This window comes from Bombina bombina, chromosome 7 (assembly GCF_027579735.1).
Source record: "Bombina bombina isolate aBomBom1 chromosome 7, aBomBom1.pri, whole genome shotgun sequence".
NCBI classification, from domain to species: Eukaryota; Metazoa; Chordata; class Amphibia; order Anura; family Bombinatoridae; genus Bombina; species Bombina bombina.
In genome coordinates this window covers 449803986-449816278 of record NC_069505.1, presented here as the reverse complement: position 1 = coordinate 449816278, position 12293 = coordinate 449803986, and the positions used below count along the sequence as shown (strand labels likewise).

Genomic DNA, 12293 nt, shown 5'->3' with positions numbered 1-12293 from the left:
TGTTGATCGGAAGGGGAAGCAGTGCAGCTTCTGTTTCTATAATACGCATTGCGCTTATCGGAGTCCAGTTTCTTTCATCTGACATCCCTAGTTCCAGATCCGTTAACTAGAAAATCGGCTCCTGTTCAGAAAAGACCGGTGTCATCAGGCAGGTAGGCACCTCAGCTAAGCTGCTGAGGTGTAGAGGTGATCTGCAGTATTGTTTCGGTTTGCTGTCATTTCTGTAGATAAAAAAAAAAAAAAATACCGTTTAAAATTTAAAGTGACAGTAACGTTTTTAATGCTTTAAAAAAAATTTTTTTTTTATATTTGGACCCATTGTGAGTCAGAATGGACCAGGAAACTTTGCAAAATGTTACTTGTTCTATGTGTTTTGATGCCAATATGGAACCACCAATCCCTTTCTGTTCTTCATGCATTGAGAGAACTTTAAATTACAGGGATAGACTTTTTTCACTAGTGCGGCGGCATATTGGTTTGATGCGTTGTCTGATGCTATTAGGACAGACACTCCCCTGGACGAGATCCAGGATAGGATAAAAGCTCTTAAGTTGGCTAATTCCATTATTACCGATGCTTCCCTACAGGTTATCAAACTGGGAGCAAAGATTTCAGGTTTCTCTGTTCTAGCCTGCAGAGCCTTATGGTTAAAACCTTGGTCTGCGGATGTATAATCTAAGTCTAAACTTTTAGCGATTCCTTACAAAGGGAAGACCTTGTTTGGATCGGGCTTGACGGAAATAATCTTTGATATTACAGGAGTTAAGGGTCATCTTCTCCCTCGGGATAAGAGAAACAAGCAAATGGGACGTCAGAGTAATTTTCGTTCCTTTCGAAAATTCAAGGGAAATTATTCCGCTTCCGACTCCAAGTGGGAACAGTCTAAACCTTCCTGGAGACCCAATCAGTCTTGAAATAAGGGGAAACAATCCAAGAAGCCTGCTATTGAATCAAAGACGGCATGAAGGGCATGCCCCCGATCCGGGACCGGATCTTGTAGGGGCAGACTTTCCTTCTTTGCTCAGGCTTGGGTTTGAGATGTTCAGGATCCCTGGGCAGTAGAAATAGTGTCCCAGGGATACAAACTAGAGTTCAAAAGTTTTCCTCCCAGAGGCAGGTTTCTGCTTTCAAGATTATCCGTAGACCAGACAAAAAGAGAGGTGTTCTTACATTGTGTACGGGACCTCTCCGACCTGGGAGTGATAGTTCCTGTTCCGATTCAGAAACGGAGTCTGGGATTTTATTCCAATCTGTTGGTGGTTCCCAAAAAAGAGGGAACCTTCAGACCAATTTTAGATCTCAAGAGTCTAAACAAATTTCTCAGAGTACCGTCCTTCAAGATGGAAAATATTCGTTCCATTCTTCCTTTGGTACATGAGGGTCAATTTATGACAACAGTGGATTAAAGGACGCGTACCTGCATGTTCCCATTCACAGGGATCATCACAAGTTTCTAAGGTTTGCTTTTCTAGACAAACACTTCCAATTCGTGGCTCTTCCTTTCGGTCTTGCCACAGCTCCAGGAATTTTCTCAAAGGTTCTGGGATCTCTGTTGGCGGTGCTTCGATTACGGGGCATTGCAGTGGCGCCCTATCTGGACGACATCCTGGTCCAGGCGCCATCCTTTCAACAAGCAAGGTCCCACACAGAAATGTTGTTATCCTTCCTGTGATCTCACGGGTAGAAGGTAAATTTGGAAAAGAGCTCCTTAGTTCCAAATACAAGGGTAACTTTCTTGGGAACCATAATAGATTCCCTATCAATGAAGATTTTTCTGACAGAAGTCAGGAAATCAAAGATTTTTTTATTCTTGCCTAGTGCTTCAGACTGCTCCTCGGCCATCAGTGGCTCAGTGCATGGAGGTAATCCGGCTGATGGTGGCGGCAATGGACATCATCCCGTTCGTTTCCACCTCAGACTTCTGCAGCTAAACATGCTCAGTCAATGGAACGGAGATTATGCGGATTTGTCTCCACGAATACTACTGGAGCAGGAGACAAGGAATTCTCTTCAATGGTGGTTGTCTCAGGATCATCTCTCCCAGAGAACCTGCTTTTGCAGACCCTCTTGGGTAATTGTGACAACAGATGCCAGCCTTCTAGGATGGGGAGTAGTCTGGGGCTACCTAAAGGCTCAGGGAGTTTGGACTCAGAGTCTGTTCTGCCTATAAACATTCTGGAGCTGAGAGCGATCTTCAATGCTCTTCTGGCCTGGCCCCAGTTAGCCACGGCCCAGTTTATCAGGTTCCAGACGGACAACATAACTTTGGTGCCTTACATCAATCATCAGGGAGGAACGAGGAGTTTCTTAGCAATGACAGAGGTAGCCAAGATAATTCGGTGGGTGGAGACCTACTCTTGCTGTCCGTCGGCGATCCACATCCCAGGGGTGGACAACTGGGAGGCAGACTTCTTAAGCAGACAGACCTTTCACCCGGGATAGTGGGAACTCCATCCGGTAGTGTTTTCCAGCCTGATTCTCAAATGGGGTCAGCCGGAATTGGATCTCATGGCATCTCGACAGAATGCCAAGCTTCCGAGGTACGGATCGAGGTCAAGGGACCCTCAGGAGGTATTGATAGACGCCCTGGCGGTACCTTGGAATTTCAGTCTTGCATACCTATTTCCTCCGTTCGCTCTTCTTCCTCGAGTCATTGCTCGAATCAAGCAGGAGAGGGCGTCAGTGATTCTCATTGCACCGGCTTGGCCCCGCAGGATTTGGTATGCAGACCTGGTGGAAATGTCATCTCTTCCACCTTGGAGACTTCCGTTGAGGAAGGACCTTTTACTTCAAGGGCCCTTCCTTCATCCAAATCTAGTTTCTCTGAAGCTGACTGCGTGGAGATTTAACGGTTAATTTTATCCAAGCGGGGATTTTCAGAGTTGGTCATTGAGACCATGATTCAGGCTCGTAAACCTGTGACTAGAAATATTTACCACAAGATTTGGCGTAAATATCTATATTGGTGTGAATCCAAGGGCTTCTCTTGGAGCAGAGTTAGGATTCCTAGAATTCTGTCATTTCTCCAAGAAGGTTTGGAGAAAGGATTATCGGCCTTGTCTATTTTGTTACATAAACGTCTGGCGGATGTTCCAGACGTGCAGTCGTTTTGTCAGGCCTTGGTCAGTATCAGGCCTGTGTTCAAACCAGTTACTCCTCCCTGGAGTCTTAATTTAGTTCTTAAGGTTCTTCAAGGGGCTCCGTTTGAGCCTATGCATTCCTTAGATATTAAGTTGTTATCTTGGAAAGTTTTGTTTCTGGTTGCTATTTCATCTGCTCGTAGAGTGTCAGAGCTCTCAGCATTACAGTATGAGTCACCTTACCTTATTTTTCATTCGGATAAGGTAGTTTTATGTACAAAGTTAGGGTTTCTCCCTAAAGTAGTTTCTGACCGGAACATTATTCAGGAGATTGTGGTTCCTTCATAAGTGCTCTAAAATTCTACTTACAGGCAACTAAGGATTTTCGTCAGTCTTCTGCTTTGTTTGTGGTTTTCTCGGGAAAATGTAAGGGACAGAAAGTTACGGCTACTTCTTTCTTTTTGGCTAAAGAGTATCATACGTTTTGCCTATGAAACTGCTGGGCACCATCCTCCAGAGAGAATTACGGCTCATTCTACGAGGGCTGTATCTTCCTCATGGGCATTCAAAAATGAAGCTTCTGTGGAACAGATTTGCAAGGCTGCAACTTGGTCCTCTCTTCACATTTTTTCAAAATTCTTCAAATTTGACACTTTTGCCTCGGCTGAGGCCGCTTTTGGGAGAAAGGTTCTTCAAGCAGTGGTGCCTTCCGTTTAGGTTCCCTGTCTTGTCCCTCCCTTATCATCTGTGTACTCTAGCTTGGGTATTGATTCCCAATAGTAATTAGATGATTCGTGGACTCATCGTGTCATTAAAAAGAAAAGAAAATTTATGCTTACCTGATAAATGTATTTCTTTTTTGACATGATGAGTCCACGGCCCGCGCTGTTCTATAGACAGGTTGTTGGTTTGTTATAAACTTCAGACACCTCTGCACCTTGTTGCTTCCTTTCTCTCCTTTACTTCGGTCGAATGACTGGGGTGGCAGGGAAGGGAGGTGATAATTAACAGCTTTGCTGTGGTGCTCTTTGCCGCCTCCTGCTGGGCAAAAGTGATATTCCCAATAGTAATTAGATGATCCGTGCACTCGTGTCAAAAAATAAATAAATTTATCAGGTAAGCATAAATTTTCTTTTTATAAATGTCCCCAAATGCCCCTAAACTTAAAGGGACAATCAACACCAGAGTTTTTGTTGTTTAAAAAGAAAGATAATCCCTTTATTACCCATTCCCCAGTTTTGCATAACCAACACGGTTATAGAAATACACTCTCTATGGAACACATCAACTAATGCCCTCTAGTGGTGAAAAACTGTCAAAATGCATTCAGATTAGAGGTAGGCTTCAAGGTATAAGAAATTAGAATATGATAAACGTAAATTAGGAAGTTGTTTAAAAATGCATGCCCTATTTAAATCATGAAAGTTTTTTTGGGACTTGACTGTCCCTTTAAGTAGCCTCTATATTTATTAATAAAATAACCGCAAAAAGCAGTTATATGGGGCTAAAGTTGGCGAGATTGCCTTTACATTGCGGTCTAAGCGAACTGTGTGTTCCCTGTAAATCTAAATATATATATATATACACAAAGTCCATAGACTATTACTCAGTGGAGCGCAAAGATCGCCAATTGCGTGCCTCACGAGCTGGATGCCAAAAGGGGCACACATCGATTGGAGAAAGCCGAATTCGTCATCGTTGTGCTAAGTACAAGAGGAGCTGCAGACGGAGGATCGCCCGTCTGTTTTCCATTAAAGGGACATAATATGCATATGCTAAATCACTTGAAACTGATGCAGTATAACTGTAAAAAGCTGACAGGAAAATATCACCTGAGCATCTCTATGTAAAAAAAGGAAGATATTTTACCTCACAATCTCCTCAGCTCAGCAGAGTAAGTTCTGTGTAAAGAGTTATACTCAGCTGCTGCCCAGCTGCAGATAAAAAATGAAGAAATGAACAGCAGCCAATCCGCATCAACAGTGCTGAGGTCATGAACTCTTTTACTGTGATCTCATGAGATTTCACTTAACTCTCATGAGATTTCATAGTAAACTTCCTTAAACTGAATGGGGAAATAACATGAGTATGCACGAGACTCAACCCCTTAGCTGTCTCGGGACAGACATACTGATATGCTGCTTAAAGTCCTTTACAATGGGATGTGGCTACTGAGAAACTTTTGAAGTAAAATATCTTTCTTTTTTACATAGAGATGTTCAGGTGATATTTTCTAGTCAGTTTTTTACAGCTATGCTGCATCACTTTCAAGTGTTTCATCATTTGGGTATTATGGCCCTTTAAGCAAAGGAAGGAATTTTTAAAAATAAGCTTCATTATAAAGTTTAATGAATGAAAGTTCCCCTGTTGTTAAGAGTATTTTTAGATACCGGACACTTATTCATTAAACTCTACATTTACTTTAACATTACATGCTCTATCTGAGTCATGGTTCAAATTGATGGTAAACTTTATATAATCAGATCCAGAATGTTAATGATACCTTAGATGGAGTTTAATTAATCAATTGTAATGAAGTTGCACTATATATATATATATATATAGTACAAAGTAGATCCGCACTCACTGGACTTTGAAAAACTAAACGTGGTTTATGGTTGTGACGTTTCGGGGATTAAACCGTCCCCTTCATTTTGGCCTGATGAAAGGGACGGTTTGATCCCGAAACGTCACAACAATAAACCACAATTAGTTTTTCAAAGTCCAGTGAGTGCGGATCTACTTTGTACTATTGATAACCACTGTTCCTGACACCCTAGCCATTCTTTGAGGAAGTGAGAGTGCCTATCCCACAACTATTGCTTATATATATATAAACTATACTGCTATAACAATGAAGTACCCTGCGCTCCGCCGCCCACTTCAAATATAATTTGTTTTAGTGAGCTAAACTGTTCTCCAATCCAAAAAGTGCCATATGGCTAGAGTGCTGATTGGAGAACAGTTCAAACCGTTAGCTTACAATAAATATTAGTTTTAAAGTGGGCGGCTTTAGCGCGGGGTATTATAATTTGTCACAAACTCTCCTTAAGTATATTTTGATCTCATCAGTTCTCACATGTTGTTGCTACCAGATCACTAGCAAACAGTCCACTACTACCCATTCAGTATCATTGTAGAGATAACAGTCCGTCACATCACTATATTCTGAGAAGCCCCACATTTAGGTCTGAGACAAGGGTCTTACCGTTACTCTCTGCATCCCTGCTTATTACGCTACTGACCTACTAGAGAACAAGGTAATATTAGCGCCTGAGAAGTCTCACGCCCATTGTGGGACACACTAGGCTTTACTTCTATTAGTTTGTCCTTAACAGCCCTGGTTCTGCCAAATCAAAACTAAACTTCCATAATTCAGACAGAACATGTAGTTTTATTCAACTTTCGAATTTACCTCCATTATATAATTTGCTTTGTTCCCTTGCTGCTGATTGGTGGCCACACATATATAACTCTTATCAGTGGGATTGCTTATCCTTCAACAAAGGATATCTAGAAAATGAAGTAGATTTGATAATATAAGTACATTGAAAAGTTGTTTAAAAATGTATGCTCTGTCTGAATCATGAAATACATTTTTGGTGGTCCCATGTCCCTTTTAACAGCCTTGTTTATCAAAGTAGTTCAGAATTCCCCTCTGTCTTCTATGTATTAGGTAGTCTTTATTGGTTACATCCATGTCTGAGGATTCGTATTCATGCTGCTATAGCTGTTCTGGCTAGACAAGTCCTGGTCTGCAGATCTGGTCTCTGAGAACAGGTTGCTATAGCTCCTTTTTTAGGATAAGATTTTGTTTGGACCAGACCTGGATGAAATTATTGCTACAATTACTTGATGTTAGGGAGCTTTCCTGCCACAATATAAAAAGTCTAAGGCAGACTTAGGTCTCCTATCAGCATAGACCCCCTTCTCTACCCAGAGAGCGAGCTCTACTTAAGCCTCTTGGTAACCTAATACTGCATGGTCCAAACAAGTCAAGAAATCCACTTCCCATCTAAGAATCAGCATGCAGGTGTGGTCCTCATTCCAGATGAAGCTCTAGTAGGGGGCAGATTAAATCTTTTTATAGAGGCTCCGTTCATGACCCTTGGGTGTTTGAAATTATACCTAATTGGTATTGAATACGCTTACAATTAAAGCCACCTTGAGGAAGATTCTTACTGTCTCTAATTTCTTTGAGATCCTTTGAAGACCACAGCCTTTTGGCTTTTGTGTTAAGGACTTGGAGATATTGGAAGTACTTGTTTCTTTTCTGGTTTCAGAAATAAACCAAAGTACCTTCTGGCCTATTGTGAATCTCAAAACTCTAAGGGCAGATTATGAGTGGAGCGATAACTGTTATGCACGAGCAATAAGGGGTTTATTGCAGGTGTTTGCGCACGTCAAAAGTAAACTCATTCGCTCAAGCACAAGTGAATTTAACTCGCGTCGGGTTATTGCAACCTCAGAGCTCTGGTTAAACTGTTACACTTGAATACAAAGTTTCACAAAAAACATCAAAAATACATTCCACAGTACAGTTACACTCATAATAAAAGTCTGATAAAAATTATTCAAAACATTGCTCAATTTAGATCTTAACACTGTCTGATTAGCGCACATGATAACTTAGTATTCTTAAAGCGCATTATTGAAATAGTACATATAAAATATTGATAAAAATCATTGGAGCCCTTTGCAGTTAAGTAGCTGAAAACATGTAAAATTATGTTAATGTGATCTCGAAATTGTAAGTTCGGCTTTTTGTGTGTGCCGGGTTAGCGGGCAAGTGATAACATTTTACTTTCAACTTGTAATTCGCGCGGTATCCAACACACACAAAAAGCTTACTTCTAGCGCTGTTAACTCTCGAGCAGGAGCCATAAAATAACATTCTATTTATAATCTAGCCCTATATTTCTGAAAGTGACAACTTTCCTTCTTGATATGGGAAGAGTCCACAGCTGCATTCCTTACTTCTGGGAAATACTGAGCATGGCCACCAGGAGGAGGCAAAGACACCCCAGCCAAAGGCTTAAATACCTCCCCCACTTCCTCATAAACCCAGTTATTCTTTGCCTTTCGTCACAACAGGTTGGCAGAGAAGTGTCAGGAGATTTTGGAGTAGTCTCTTATGGAGGGTAGTACTCTTCGAGATGGGACTGGAGTTTTAAGTAGTCCTGTCAGCCTCTCAGTGAGAGCATGGATGAAAGTGAGAGCCTGGAGATGCAGGGAGAGTCAGCGTTAACGAGTTTCGCTGCCTGCTTTCTTCTCTCAAGTCCATGTCAGAAGCAACGCTAATAGCTGTCACACTTGAAGGGTGTTACTGTTCCACGGCATAGATTCTGTTAAGATTGTTTAATTTTTTATACATGTATGATAACGCAAGAAGACAGGGTCACAGTGTGACTCCTTTTATCTGTATAGAATCAAGGGTTAATATCTCCTGAGGGGGATTATTAAACAGTGGGGAATAATCTTATATGTTTATTTGATTTTATGCTGCTTTTATGTGTGAGATGTTATGGGCTCATAGGCCGTTATGGAACATACAGGTTTCACTTTCTCTTTGAGAGCTGTGCAGCTTACAAGTATGAGCTTTTTCTCATAGCAGACGGTCCTGCATTGTGCACTATGTGATTCATTCCCTCTATCCTGACCGGGTGTCTATCAGAGAGAAGTCATAAATCTCTGTACTGTCTGGGTCATAGGAGGTGGAGAATGCCCCAGCCATTGGGGTATAAGGGTGCCGTTTTTTGAATAAAATAAGATGTTTTATTTCTCCAACATAGGTGTGTCCGGTCCACGGCGTCATCCTTACTTGTGGGATATTCTCTTCCCCAACAGGAAATGGCAAAGAGCCCAGCAAAGCTGGTCACATGATCCCTCCTAGGCTCCGCCTACCCCAGTCATTCTCTTTGCCGTTGTACAGGATATCACTGGGGGTAAGGGTCATGCCCTTCCTCAGGATCGGCCTTTCAAGGCAAAAAATAGACCTAATTTTCGTCCCTTTCGTAAAAACGGACCAGCCCAAGGTGCTACGTCCTCTAAGCAAGAGGGTAATACTTCTCAGGCCAAGCCAGCTTGGAGACCAATGCAAGGCTGGAACAAGGGAAAGCAGGCAAAGAAACCTGCCACTGCTACCAAGACAGCATGAAATATCGGCCCCCGATCCGGGACCGGATCTGGTGGGGGGCAGACTCTCTCTCTTCGCTCAGGCTTGGGCAAGAGATGTTCTGGATCCTTGGGCGCTAGAAATAGTCTCCCAGGGTTATCTTCTGGAATTCAAGGGACTTCCCCCAAGGGGAAGGTTCCACAGGTCTCAGTTGTCTTCAGACCACATAAAAAGACAGGCGTTCTTACATTGTGTAGAAGACCTGTTAAAAATGGGAGTGATTCATCCTGTTCCATTGAGAGAACAAGGGATGGGGTTCTACTCCAATCTGTTCATAGTTCCCAAAAAAGAGGGAACATTCAGACCAATCCTAGATCTCAAGATCTTAAACAAATTTCTCAAGGTCCCATCTTTCAAGATGGAAACCATTCGAACTATCCTTCCTTCCATCCAGGAAGGTCAATTCATGACCACGGTGGATTTAAAGGATGCGTATCTACATATTCCTATCCACAAGGAACATCATCGGTTCCTAAGGTTTACATTCCTGGACAAACATTACCAGTTCGTGGCGCTTCCTTTCGGATTAGCCACTGCTCCAAGGATTTTCACAAAGGTACTAGGGTCCCTTCTAGCTGTGCTAAGACCAAGGGGCATTGCAGTAGTACCTTACCTGGACGACATTCTGATTCAAGCGTCGTCCCTCCCTCGAGCAAAGGCTCACACGGACATCGTCCTGGCCTTTCTCAGATCGCACGGCTGGAAAGTGAACGTGGAAAAGAGTTCTCTATCCCCGTCAACAAGGGTTCCCTTCTTGGGAACAATTATAGACTCCTCAGAAATGAGGATTTTTCTAACAGAGGCCAGAAAGACAAAGCTTCTGGACTCTTGTCGAATACTTCATTCCGTTCCTCTTCCTTCCGTAGCTCAGTGCATGGAAGTGATCGGGTTGATGGTAGCGGCAATGGACATAGTTCCTTTTGCGCGCATTCATCTAAGACCATTACAACTGTGCATGCTCAGTCAGTGGAATGGGGACTATACAGACTTGTCTCCAAAGATACAAGTAAATCAGAGGACCAGAGACTCACTCCGTTGGTGGCTGTCCCTGGACAACCTGTCACGAGGGATGACATTCCACAGACCAGAGTGGGTCATTGTCACGACCGACGCCAGTCTGATGGGCTGGGGCGCGGTCTGGGGATCCCTGAAAGCTCAGGGTCTTTGGTCTCGGGAAGAATCTCTTCTACCGATAAATATTCTGGAACTGAGAGCGATATTCAATGCTCTCAAGGTTTGGCCTCAGCTAGCGAGGACCAAGTTCATACGGTTTCAATCAGACAACATGACGACTGTTGCGTACATCAACCATCAGGGGGGAACAAGGAGTTCCCTAGCGATGGAAGAAGTGACCAAGATTATTCTATGGGCGGAGTCTCACTCCTGCCACCTGTCTGCTATCCACATCCCGGGAGTGGAAAATTGGGAAGCGGATTTTCTGAGTCGTCAGACATTGCATCCGGGGGAGTGGGAACTCCATCCGGAAATCTTTGCCCAAGTCACGCAACTTTGGGGCATTCCAGACATGGATCTGATGGCCTCTCGTCAGAACTTCAAAGTTCCTTGCTACGGGTCCAGATCCAGGGATCCCAAGGCGGCTCTAGTGGATGCACTAGTAGCACCTTGGACCTTCAAACTAGCTTATGTGTTCCCGCCGTTTCCTCTCATCCCCAGGCTGGTAGCCAGGATCAATCAGGAGAGGGCGTCGGTGATCTTGATAGCTCCTGCGTGGCCACGCAGGACTTGGTATGCAGATCTGGTGAATATGTCATCGGCTCCACCTTGGAAGCTACCTTTGAGACGAGACCTTCTTGTTCAGGGTCCGTTCGAACATCCGAATCTGGTTTCACTCCAGCTGACTGCTTGGAGATTGAACGCTTGATTTTATCGAAGCGAGGTTTCTCAGATTCTGTTATCGATACTCTTGTTCAGGCCAGAAAGCCTGTAACTCGAAAGATTTACCACAAAATTTGGAAAAAATATATCTGTTGGTGTGAATCTAAAGGATTCCCTTGGGACAAGGTTAAGATTCCTAGGATTCTATCCTTCCTTCAAGAAGGATTGGAAAAAGGATTATCGGCAAGTTCCCTGAAGGGACAGATTTCTGCCTTGTCGGTGTTACTTCACAAAAAACTGGCAGCTGTGCCAGATGTTCAAGCCTTTGTTCAGGCTCTGGTTAGAATCAAGCCTGTTTACAAACCTTTGACTCCTCCTTGGAGTCTCAATCTAGTTCTTTCAGTTCTTCAGGGGGTTCCGTTTGAACCCTTACATTCCGTTGATATTAAGTTATTATCTTGGAAAGTTTTGTTTTTAGTTGCAATTTCTTCTGCTAGAAGAGTTTCAGAATTATCTGCTCTGCAGTGTTCTCCTCCTTATCTGGTGTTCCATGCAGATAAGGTGGTTTTACGTACTAAACCTGGTTTTCTTCCAAAAGTTGTTTCTAACAAAAACATTAACCAGGAGATTATCGTACCTTCTCTGTGTCCGAAACCAGTTTCAAAGAAGGAACGCTTGTTGCACAATTTGGATGTTGTTCGCGCTCTAAAATTCTATTTAGATGCTACAAAAAATTTTAGACAAACATCTTCCCTGTTTGTTGTTTATTCAGGTAAAAGGAGAGGTCAAAAAGCAACTTCTACCTCTCTCTCTTTTTGGATTAAAAGCATCATCAGATTGGCTTACGAGACTGCCGGACGGCAGCCTCCCGAAAGAATCACGGCTCATTCCACTAGGGCTGTGGCTTCCACATGGGCCTTCAAGAACGAGGCTTCTGTGGATCAGATATGTAGGGCAGCGACTTGGTCTTCACTGCACACTTTTACCAAATTTTACAAGTTTGATACTTTTGCTTCTTCTGAGGCTATTTTTGGGAGAAAGGTTTTGCAAGCCGTGGTGCCTTCCATTTAGGTGACCTGATTTGCTCCCTCCCTTCATCCGTGTCCTAAAGCTTTGGTATTGGTTCCCACAAGTAAGGATGACGCCGTGGACCGGACACACCTATGTTGGAGAAAACAGAATTTATGTTTACCTGATAAATT

The 12293-nt window shown here is 43.0% G+C and overlaps 1 protein-coding gene across 1 annotated transcript in view; it reads left to right on the top strand.

The window, feature by feature from the left end:
- LOC128666685 (oocyte zinc finger protein XlCOF6.1-like) overlaps window positions 1-12293 on the top strand; it is a 130127-nt gene that overhangs the window by 93185 nt on the left and 24649 nt on the right. The gene's annotated exons all lie outside the window — the stretch shown is intronic.